This window comes from Haliotis cracherodii, unplaced genomic scaffold, assembly GCF_022045235.1.
Source record: "Haliotis cracherodii isolate W230 unplaced genomic scaffold, xgHalCrac1.p SCAF_13, whole genome shotgun sequence".
Lineage (NCBI taxonomy): Eukaryota > Metazoa > Mollusca > Gastropoda > Lepetellida > Haliotidae > Haliotis > Haliotis cracherodii.
This window is the reverse complement of record NW_027266268.1, coordinates 2,927,971-2,940,132: the sequence shown is the minus strand read 5'-3', so window position 1 is coordinate 2,940,132 and position 12,162 is coordinate 2,927,971. Positions and strand designations below refer to the sequence as shown.

The following is a 12,162-nucleotide window of genomic DNA, read 5'->3' as shown; positions in this document are numbered from 1 at the left end:
CAAAAGAGGCAACATGACAACCTAACAGCAGAGACCATAGCAACATGACAACCCAACAGCAGAGAGCATAGCAGCATGACAACCTAACAGCAGAGACCATAACATGACAACCCAACAGCAGAGACCATAGCAACATGACAACCCAACAGCAGAGACCATAGCAACATGACAACCTAACAGCAGAGACCATAGCAACATGACAACCTAACAGCAGAGACCATAGCAACATGACAACCCAACAGCAGAGACCATAGCAACATGACAACCTAACAGCAGAGACCATAGCAACATAACAACCTGACAGCAGAGACCATGACAACATGACAACCTAACAGCAGAGACCATGACAACATGACAACCTAACAGCAAAGACCATAGCAACATGACAACCTAACAGCAAAGACCATAGCAACATGACAACCTAACAGCAGAGACCATAGCAACATGACAACCCAACAGCAGAGACCATAGCAACATGACAACCTAACAGCAGAGACCATAGCAACATGACAACCTAACAGCAGAGACCATAGCAACATGACAACCCAACAGCAGAGACCATAGCAACATGACAACCCAACAGCAGAGACCATAGCAACATGACAACCTAACTGCAGAGACCATGACAACATGACAACCTAACAGCAGAGACCATAACATGACAACCTAACAGCAGAGACCATAGCAACATGACAACCTAACAGCAGAGACCATAGCAACATGACAACCCAACAGCAGAGACCATAGCAACATGACAACCCAACAGCAGAGACCATAGCAACATGACAACCTAACAGCAGAGACCATGACAACATGACAACCTAACAGCAGAGACCATAGCAACATGACAACCTAACAGCAGAGACCATAGCAACATGACAACCCAACAGCAGAGACCATAGCAACATGACAACCTAACAGCAGAGACCATAGCAACATGACAACCTAACAGCAGAGACCATAGCAACATGACAACCTAACAGCAGAGACCATAGCAACATGACAACCCAACAGCAGAGACCATAGCAACATGACAACCTAACAGCAGAGACCATAGCAACATGACAACCTAACAGCAGAGACCATAGCAACATGACAACCCAACAGCAGAGAGCATAGCAGCATGACAACCTAACAGCAGAGACCATGACAACATGACAACCTAACAGCAGAGGCCATAATATGACAACCTAACAGCAGAGACCATAGCAACATGACAACCTAACAGCAGAGACCATAGCAACATGACAACCCAACAGCAGAGACCATAGCAACATGACAACCTAACAGCAGAGACCATGACAACATGACAACCTAACAGCAGAGGCCATAATATGACAACCTAACAGCAGAGACCATAGCAACATGACAACCTAACAGCAGAGACCATAGCAACATGACAACCTAACAGCAGAGACCATAGCAACATGACAACCCAACAGCAGAGACCATAGCAACATGACAACCTAACAGCAGAGACCATAGCAACATGACAACCTAACAGCAGAGACCATAGCAACATGACAACCTAACAGCAGAGACCATAGCAACATGACAACCCAACAGCAGAGACCATAGCAACATGACAACCTAACAGCAGAGACCATAGCAACATGACAACCTAACAGCAGAGACCATAGCAACATGACAACCCAACAGCAGAGACCATAGCAACATGACAACCCAACAGCAGAGACCATAGCAACATGACAACCCAACAGCAGAGACCATGACAACATGACAACCTAACAGCAGAGGCCATAATATGACAACCTAACAGCAGAGACCATAGCAACATGACAACCTAACAGCAGAGACCATAGCAACATGACAACCTAACAGCAGAGACCATAGCAACATGACAACCCAACAGCAGAGACCATAGCAACATGACAACCTAACAGCAGAGACCATAGCAACATGACAACCTAACAGCAGAGACCATAGCAACATGACAACCCAACAGCAGAGACCATAGCAACATGACAACCTAACAGCAGAGACCATGACAACATGACAACCTAACAGCAGAGACCATAACATGACAACCTAACAGCAGAGACCATAGCAACATGACAACCTAACAGCAGAGACCATAGCAACATGACAACCCAACAGCAGAGACCATAGCAACATGACAACCCAACAGCAGAGACCATAGCAACATGACAACCTAACAGCAGAGACCATGACAACATGACAACCTAACAGCAGAGACCATAATATGACAACCTAACAGCAGAGACCATAGCAACATGACAACCTAACAGCAGAGACCATAGCAACATGACAACCTAACAGCAGAGACCATAGCAACATGACAACCCAACAGCAGAGACCATAGCAACATGACAACCTAACAGCAGAGACCATAGCAACATGACAACCTAACAGCAGAGACCATAGCAACATGACAACCCAACAGCAGGGACCATAGCAACATGACAACCCAACAGCAGAGACCATAGCAACATGACAACCTAACAGCAGAGACCATGACAACATGACAACCTAACAGCAGAGACCATAGCAACATGACAACCTAACAGCAGAGACCATAGCAACATGACAACCTAACAGCAGAGACCATAACATGACAACCTAACAGCAGAGACCATAGCAACATGACAACCCAATAGCAGAGACCATAGCAACATGACAACCTAACAGCAGAGACCACAACATAGAGGGATTGCCCTCTAGCCTAGGCCTGAAACCATCAGTACTACAACTTGTACTGCACAGCCTATCTGGAAGTTAGAGGAAATGCATTCACTACAGTCATCCTTGTCAAAATAAATAAAAATGCGAATATATTTGCGCTCATGTATTTCTTAACATTGTCAAATCACAACTGACATTTGTTGGTGCACTAAAGCATATCATTGTCATTGTATTCGATGAATGTGGGCACTATTTGCGTCATATATTTATAGTTAAATTACTATACAGATGACGTAACATGCATTTTGTCTATGATTATGGTCCGAAGATATCTGTTGAAACTTTCTACACAGTTTTTGATTTTTATTGATATCAAAATTATTTTTGTAAGGTTTAACATACCTATTAACTTTGTTTCAGTTAGCCCTCTATCACAGCTTGCTGAAGAAAACTACAGTGAGTGAGTATGTTTTTATGCCGCTTTTAGCAATATTCCAGCAATATTAAGGCAGGGGACACCGGGAATGGGCTTCACACATTGTACCCATGTCGGGAATCGAAACCTGGGACTTCGGCATAACAAGCGAAATTTTTAATCACTAGGCTACCGGACCGCTAGGAAGACAACTACATATTTTGACGATGACTGTATTTGTTATCTTCTGTAGATTTGGAATATATTAATCACGACAACATTTAATTTGGTTTTTGTTTTATACCATGTAGGTATAAATTATCTACATGGTAATGTAGACAACAATGAAATCATCATACAAAAATAAAATTCATAATACGAAAATAAATGAAATATGAAATTATCATTTGCTTTGTAAATGCCAAGAAGAAAGGAGGTGTATGTCAGCAGTCACCGGAAGGGTTACTCTTAGAGAAGTTCGAGACAACCAGAAGGTGTCATTCATTAAAATGTATAGATGGTCTATTGACTTATTCTATAATAAATACATTTACATATATCAGATTTTTTATGTTTAGTTTTGTTTTAATAGTCACATCATTAATAGAAATATGCCTTGTCCCAGGTTAAAGCTTATTAAAGTTTGTATTTGATTGATCAGGAATAAATAGAAAACTGTGGTAAAACAATTTAGAAAACTACAAACGTTACTACAGGCTAGGGCTGGGACAAGTCCAAATTTACTACCCGGGTACCCATCCCCCTATTACCTGTCTCTTCCAGGGTACCCACTGTAGGTCTCAAGAGATACAAAATGTTTGATTGGGATTTTTTTTTACCACAGCACTTGCAAAACTTATTTAGATACATGTATTAAACAATCTGGTCATGCATACACTGAAGTTGACTGAAGTTATATCTTTATTCAACCATATGAAAAGTCAGAAGGAATGGGTGCATAGACAGAAAGAAATGCGAAAATTAGTGACTTGTAGTGTAACCATAGAGTTCTAGATAATTTTTGTCATTAAACTATATATCACATGACTAACCACGGGTCTGGGTAGTCCTGTGGGTACCCAGGTCCTACTCAGTACCCACCCGACCCGGGTACCCGAGTTACCCGTCCCAGCCCTAGTACAGGCTCAGTATATATACACATATCTGGTACCATTCTTGTTGAAGCTGTACTGTTATACCTGAAAGAACTAATTATTTGTATGCTGAAATATTCAAATTAATCAGGTCATATTGAATAATGCTTATAAAATTACAATCTTCCTCTTTGCTTTAGATTTTCAGAGTAGCCTCCCTTTGAATAATATCTCTGGCTCTGGCAAATCGCATTATAACTGCTAGCCCCAAACTGGCATTAACAAATAACATTTGATTTCTTGTGAAGCGCATTCTCGATCACACCCAGAATTCATTTTACAACACTTGTAGTTTAAAGGGGCACTGATCTAACGCAATTCCCCGGGACTGGTTGTTGCTTTTGTTACTGTTTTTTCCCAGTGAGTACCCGGATGTATAGCAGAAATCTAGACTAGTTCGCGACCTCTGCTGCGCCATTCGTAAGCGCATTAGTCACTTTTATGGATAGTAATAAGGGCGTATGGTCACATTGATCAACAAAATGAAATACAGTTTTCGAGATAATAAGGAAATGTAGGTATCTTTGTGGGTAGCATCGGTAATGGTGACGAAGTTTTGATAAGTCACTTGCTTGGCAATTTTTGCGTTTTTCGTTTACACTATTTTGACTTGTAACACAAAGTAAATATTTCTCCTGAGCATTGCTTTTTTAGTGTGTATATTTTTTTACTGTCAAAATGTGTAACATTTCCAAATTTTGATGTTTAATATCATCACCAAGAGATTGAAAATGTTACGTTGAAAAGTACATTTCTATGTTGTCTGGCTTCTAATCCTACATAATAATCTGTTGTGATGTTTGTAGGCCCTTTTGATCGTCTTAATCAATCTGGACAGATTTGTTAGTCAAAATGACTGAAATATTTACACATTTTATAAATTGCCTGAGAGAATCACATTTTACAAATTGACGGTAATCTATACATGCTTACAAAGGAAATGACCTGTGAAAACAACGTCTATCGCGCATTGAAGAATTTCCCAACCAAGACGTAGAAAAACAAGAACGAATCGGTTCAAATGAAGGAAAACAAAATGCAAATACCATAATTACAACTTACCAAATTTATGTGTATAAATAGGCAGCTCCCTTATTCGAGGAATGTATCCGTGAATTGACACACAAAGGAATAATATCCCACTCGTCTGCAGCTATACAAAATAACTTATTCGATGTCACATGTCTCTGTAACTTTCAAATATTCTAAAAGATATATATCGTTTCGGGTGTCAAGTCTCAAGGGTCGGCTGAGAAAGGCCACTTGACAACTATTTTCATTACGTCAACGGTTCCTAAAAAATCCATTGAGTTTGATAACAATGAGCAACCAATCAACGTATTATCAGTTAACCCTTTGAACAAATTGTATGTTGTTTTTACATCGGCACTTCACGCCATGATATGAGTGTATTCCCTTTGTTTTAGTAAACCTAGACATGTAAACACTCACTTTTGACATATCCACTGTGCAAGATAACAGTGATTAATCAATCAACGTATTTTCTGTTAATCCTTTGATGACTAGGAACGATCTGTTGATTTACAAAAAAAGTATATCAACTGATCATTCATCTCTTGCTGGGCTGCCACGTGCATATTACATAACCTCACTTCAAACCTGGATTTAGATTGAATAATTACCCCAGACACAATAAATGCCAAATGAGAACCTTTGTCAGGTAATCTAAGTGGTGTGGTGCTACCACTAATTGTACCTGTAATAAATTCATTAACTGAGCATCAAGTGAATGACGACAAATACACAAGTGTAGGGTTATACGAGAAAACGTGGATGACAACAAGGGAGTAGTAATCGTATTACGCAATCCGAAATCCGAAAATGCTTTCACTGCATGGATACTTTTTTTAGTATTAATCTATAACCATCTGGGGTATTTCCAAATGACGACTTCCGATGAGCTCCGCGGTTCTTTTTGTCTGTTTGTTTAGGCTGAAGAAATTATTTAACATGCGCCCTTTGTCGAATCTTTATAGATCTCAGTTAACCAATCAGTGTTTATGCAAAAATGCATAAAACAAATATTGCCTCCAGCCTCCAAGTTTATTTAGCTGTCCTTGCAGACGGTAGCCCAGTCTCTGATCACGCTCAGTTGCGTTGCGTATCATCCGGGTACTCACACGGGAAAAAACAATAACAAAGGCAACAACCAGTCCGGGGAATGGCGTTAGATCAGTGTCCCTTTAATGTGAAACTTTATTTCATTGGAACTATTAGCATTATAATATAATAGCGAATTTAAATGAAATAAAGACAAGATGCATTGATTAACATAATGTCATTTTACACCTGAGAGTGGCCATGCATATTTGCATGTAAATCTAGCTGGATTTATTAAATGATATGAAGATAATCTGGAGATATATTTTAAGAACATCGGGAATATAGTGAACTGTTGCACCTATCTTGCTTGCGTCTGGATGAATTTTATTTACACTGTAAATTACAGTTTCTGAGTTCCTGTGCATTTTACGGTATCTTATTATTTTTAGGCGTGGGTTTTGTAACTTCGCTTCCCCAATCAGAACCCTCTTAAAATATGTCACTTACGATCGAAAAACACCTAATGTTTTTATTTTGCATTTTCTTTTCCAATGATTTTTATTCAAATTTTTTCTAATATGTATTTCCAAATTTTATTTGTCGACTGTCCTAGTAGTGCCTTCCCACATAATTTCTCTGAGGACACATTTTACATTTTTTTCAATTTTTCGCGCCAAATGTTCCCATGTTGGTGGGGTCGATTCACTTGAAGTCGTCAAAAACAGAAAAACAGACCAGAAACTAGTCATGTGGAAGCTATAAGCTTATCATCAGAAACTGCGATGCATTGCCAAAACACAACAAAATGTGTGGGCGGCATGGTCACGTGGGAAAACATGTACTCTACCTGAGTGTTACCAGTAGCAGACAAATCTTTGCTGATGTCAGGGAGGAAGAGGAAGAAGCCTGTGTAAAAATTACATTACAATGCGCATCAGTACATTTGTTTATTGTGTACACGTTAATTTGCTGGGTGTCCGAGTACTGTCACTGTCCCGGTACTGCCCAACCTGCTCTAATACTTTTGATATTGGCTTGATTATGCTTATCATTCACATGACAAAGAAAACCTACAATCATAGACAGTCGTCAAATTTACTTTTTCAATCATTTTCTTTGATTGAAACGTTTTTGGAGATATTACTGATGGTAAGGCAGTGGTTACATCAATGTCATACGCTCCAGACCAAGAGTTATCCAAAACCCACCCCTGGTTATAGTGTGTTAATTCTCAATGTAAAATAATGAGGTCCAAGACGAATTTGTCCCAGGGAATGAAGTCGTTCATGGCTGTGACGAATGTAAATTGAAAAAAATGTCCTGGACTTATAAGGACACGTTGTTTGCGGAAGACACACAGGTTCAGCGAATAATTTGCAACCAACTGTGCAACCATGTGCTAATGGGCAATAAGATAAAAATTATTGTAAACCTTTTATTAGATTGTCGTGGGTCGCAGTCAGAAAAATCTTGGCTAAGGGAATTATGTAATATTGTTTACGTGGTTACCAGAATGGTCAGTTGGGAATGTCAGCGCATCTATTGTGCATCTGCAGAAGTACAGGGAGGTTAACAGCAGGGTGTCATGCCAGACCGTAGCACTGATGGTTTATGATAAACAAGAGACCATATACTGACGGTATAGTCTCTGGATAAACTGTTGGGGAGGGCTATCCCTCTATCATAATTTTCTGTCTCTGCTAATAATCACTTTATGATCCTGTTCTTTTTTTCTGGATTTAGCCGCAAGCCTTTTTAATTGAAATGGGGAAAATACAGAAATAAAACCTACAGGTAATCATTATGTTTTTAATGTATCGATAATTTCAAATGACATGAGGTCAGCAGCTGTCATACACGATTTCAAACTGTTGTGTCCTTTGAACGTTTCGTACATAATGCTCACCAACTTGCAACATGTGTGAGCATAGGGCAGGTTTGTGAACATCGAGATTTGTTGATGCAGTGCTTGACATCTAGCCTACGTTGTCCTGGCGCTGGTGCGAAGTACGATACGCTGCCTGATGCAAGCACGCGCACCTTGCATTTACCGAGCACAACACCCGGTGGGATACAACAATACATAAGCATATACTGTGATGCATTCCGCATGCGCCCTAATCCAAAACAGGATGAATCAAATTTATATACGCCTTACCTTTCTTCTCAACCAGTCACCAGATTTTGCTCGCATTTATTTTGTTTTTAGTCATGACGAACATAAACGAAGGGAAACAACTCTGCATCTTTCGATATACTGCAGACCACAACTAAGCATAGTTGAGCGAGAGTTGCCAATCCCTTAGACTAACATCTAGTCTATGAAATTGAACATATCGTACAGAAAAAAAACAGTTGTAAAATTATCTTAATAATAATTTAATAAACAGGAGCCCAGAGACTCTCTTCATTTTAAGATGATACTGCAGTAATCTAGACTTGCGAAATCATATAGACTTGCATGGGCTTAATTTGATATATTTGTATCAGGGTCTGTAAGGCAGACTAACCAACTCCCTTTCGATACGCGGGCTCCGGGGGTCTATTTACGGAACGCAAATAAATTCGTATTTGGAACTCATATTCAACTCCTTTTTCTGGTGTTCGAAAAATAAATTCCTTTAGAATTCTATCCATAATGTTTCATGAAGTTAATTTCAAATCGCACCCTGGCCATTTACGACTTAGGAAGGTGTTGTATAGCTTTTCGTCTGTGGTCGACATTCTACAGTTGTAGAGTGAATTCTGACGTGTGTTTTTAAGATTCAACTTAAGGGACTATTCATTAATTAACGGGGTTGGGTGTGAGACTGGCCTTAAGGACTGCCCCCCACACCCCACCCAGCACCCACCCTTGCCCAAAACAAACAAACAAACAAATTAACCTCTATCATAAATGAGCAGTCACTAAATAATATTCTTTTAAATATTTGAAAAAATATAACCGTCATATTTTTATGGCCCCACCCCTATAGTTGTGCTACATTTGGGCAACATTCACTCTCCCCGTCACGTCAGTCTGTTTGTTTTTAGACGATGTAATAAAAACAATTTCTTAGGTCATGAACAATGAAGGCATATCACATTCTTCTCAATACTGAAGTAATGTGACGTCATATTGCTTCAACTGACCAATCAGCTTATTACACTGAGAATAGCTAAAATGCACATGCGCAAAATTATACATATAACTTTCCTACCCATATGGGTAACATATATATATATTATATTTATAATATATGTCGTCAGTGACAGTCGCAAATGTGATAGATGTACAATGCTATCTAAACGTAGTTGTTATTTAGGCATATTTGTCATCGTTAACTATCCATTCACCATGCGTTTGTGTTTTTCTCTTATCAACGCATAGCATATTAATAATCAACTACGGACCATAACCAGTCATTTATATTATGAGTATCTTCCCACTTCGGCGAGGTACGATGACAGTCAGTCAACAACATCATCGAGTCTGACCACCCGATCCATTTTGTCAACACAGAATCTCAGCCGTGGGCACTTCATCTCGCAAACATAACCAAAATGCATGACATTAAACACACAGCGATTATGATGAGCACGATTAAGGAACGTCTTATCTTCCGCCCCAAACAAATGAGCACTGCATAGTAGGTCACAGAATTCAGTGAAATAATACGACATATAATGTTAATGCCCAAGAATGGCGCCAAGGCACTTAAGCTCACCAGATACAATTCAAAGAGAGCTGCATATTCTATCAGGGAGTCTACTCCGTAAGAGATTCATTGGAAGCAGGGCCTAGTGTAATGTTTACCCATCAAGTTACTGCGCAATCACTTTAAACTTTAAGGTACATTGTTATGATATTTTGAACACCAAGGCACGATAAAGCACTTTCTGACATATATTTGACACTCTCTCTAAACAAGTTATTGAATAAGTATTAGAACCAAATATTATTAAATTGATACAGATTTTGACTGATAAAGCACCAGCATCTGTTATACAAAATGGGCATCTTTCATTTTTTTATGTTAGAAATGGGAGACCCGGTATCTCCCTCTATATTAGGTGCAGTGAATGGGGATAATTCCAACATAAAGGGCATTGCACTAAATAACATCGAACACAAATCAGGAAAATATGCTGACAATACGCAGCTCTATTAGATGGATCTGAAAAAAAGACTAAATACCGCCATAGAAACACTAAATAATTTCTACAACATGTCTGGCCTTAAATATATGTAGATGAGACTAAAGCAGCCTGGATAGCTGCATTGTTTGGAAGTATTAGAACTTTTTGCAATGGTATAAAGCTAGCATGATACAAAGGAGATTTGGAAGTCCTAGGTAATAGACTAAGTTCTTCTTTAAAAGACTTCTGGGTCATCAATACAAGCAAACGACTAGATATTATAAACAATGGACGTAGAAGAAATTTAACATTAATAGGAAAAAATCACAGTTATTAAAACTTTGTCCGTCTCTTCTCTGGTACATATTTTCTCTGCACTTCATAACCCGTGAAAACATTTATATATGAAAGCAACACAAGCTTTGTTATAAATTTAATTGGAATGACAAACAAGATACATAGAAAGAAGAAATGTCGATGATACAGTCGATGACACATTCAAACGATATTTAAAAAAGAATACAAGTAGCAATACCATCTTTCCCACACGACACATATTCTCAGCTGCTTCTAATATTGATGACTGCTTATCTCATATGGACAATCAGTCCTGCTGGAAGTCATGTAGGAAGCAATAGCACTGTAAGTCCCCATGGTCCCGAGTAAGGTGGTCTAGCTTTAGTTGCTTGTGGTCTTTAGCCTGGTTTTATTTTTATGAACTTATCAACTGAAGCATCATTTGCATCATCACTCACTCACTCACTCACTCATGTGGACAATCCTTGTTGGAGAGACTTTTCTACTGCGCAGGCATATTTTATAGAAAACGTGAGTTTGATAAATAGAATGTCACGTTTGGATTTTGTACATACAACCATGTAGTTAACCATATTCTGCTCTCAGCAAAAATATTTATTTATTTATCAATATTAATAATCAAAAACTTTCCTTTGATGTATTCATTAAAATACTGAGTGATATTTGTTAAATCGAAAAATATATTGCAATCAAAATCAACAGAATGCATTGTTATAAGAAATGGAAGCAACTGACTTCTACTCTCCGTCCAGTCATGATAACAATGAAACGTTCATAAAATAATTGATCCACTTCCATCACTATTTTTTATCATATCCTCTACCTTGATTGTAAACGTATTTGCCTGATCTATATATTTGTTAACATATACATGGAAGTGGAATGAAATATATTTTTAAAACTGTTTCTGACGTATAACACAGTACACCAACATAGTCAAAGTTGAATATGACGGTTCCGAACATAAACTTATAACCAATCATGTACACAGATTTAGGAGATAAATATACTGTGTTTTAAATGTAGAACTAAAACATATTTAGGAGATAAATATACTGTGTTTTAAATGTAGAACTAAAACAGATTTAGGAGATAAATATTCTGTGTTTTAAATGTAGAACAGATTTAGGAGATAAATATTCTGTGTTTTAAATGTAGAACAGATTTAGGAGATAAATAATCTGTGTTTTAAATGTAGAACTAAAACAGTTCCAGGAGATACATATTCTGTGTTTTAAATGTAGAACTAAAACTGATTTAGGATATAAGTATTGTGTGTTTTAAATGTAGAACTAAAACGAATTTGGACGCGCACAATAGGATGACCTTCGAGCAAATCTTCCAAAAGAAATAATACAGAGAGTTTTGAGAGATATTCTGTGGAAACCAAACCTACACACTTAAGCGAAGTTCTCAAAATATGAAAGT

At 38.2% G+C, this 12,162-nt stretch overlaps 1 protein-coding gene across 1 annotated transcript in view; it reads right to left on the bottom strand.

Annotated features, from left to right (window-relative positions):
* LOC139458736 (BTB/POZ domain-containing protein 8-like) overlaps positions 1–8,506 on the bottom strand; it is a 29,876-nt gene extending 21,370 nt beyond the window's left edge. Inside the window, exon 1 of the mRNA XM_071240141.1 lies at positions 8,456–8,506. The gene's annotated coding sequence lies outside the window, so the exon portion shown is untranslated. The remainder of the gene's footprint in view (positions 1–8,455) is intronic.
* Positions 8,507–12,162: the final 3,656 nt, after the last annotated feature.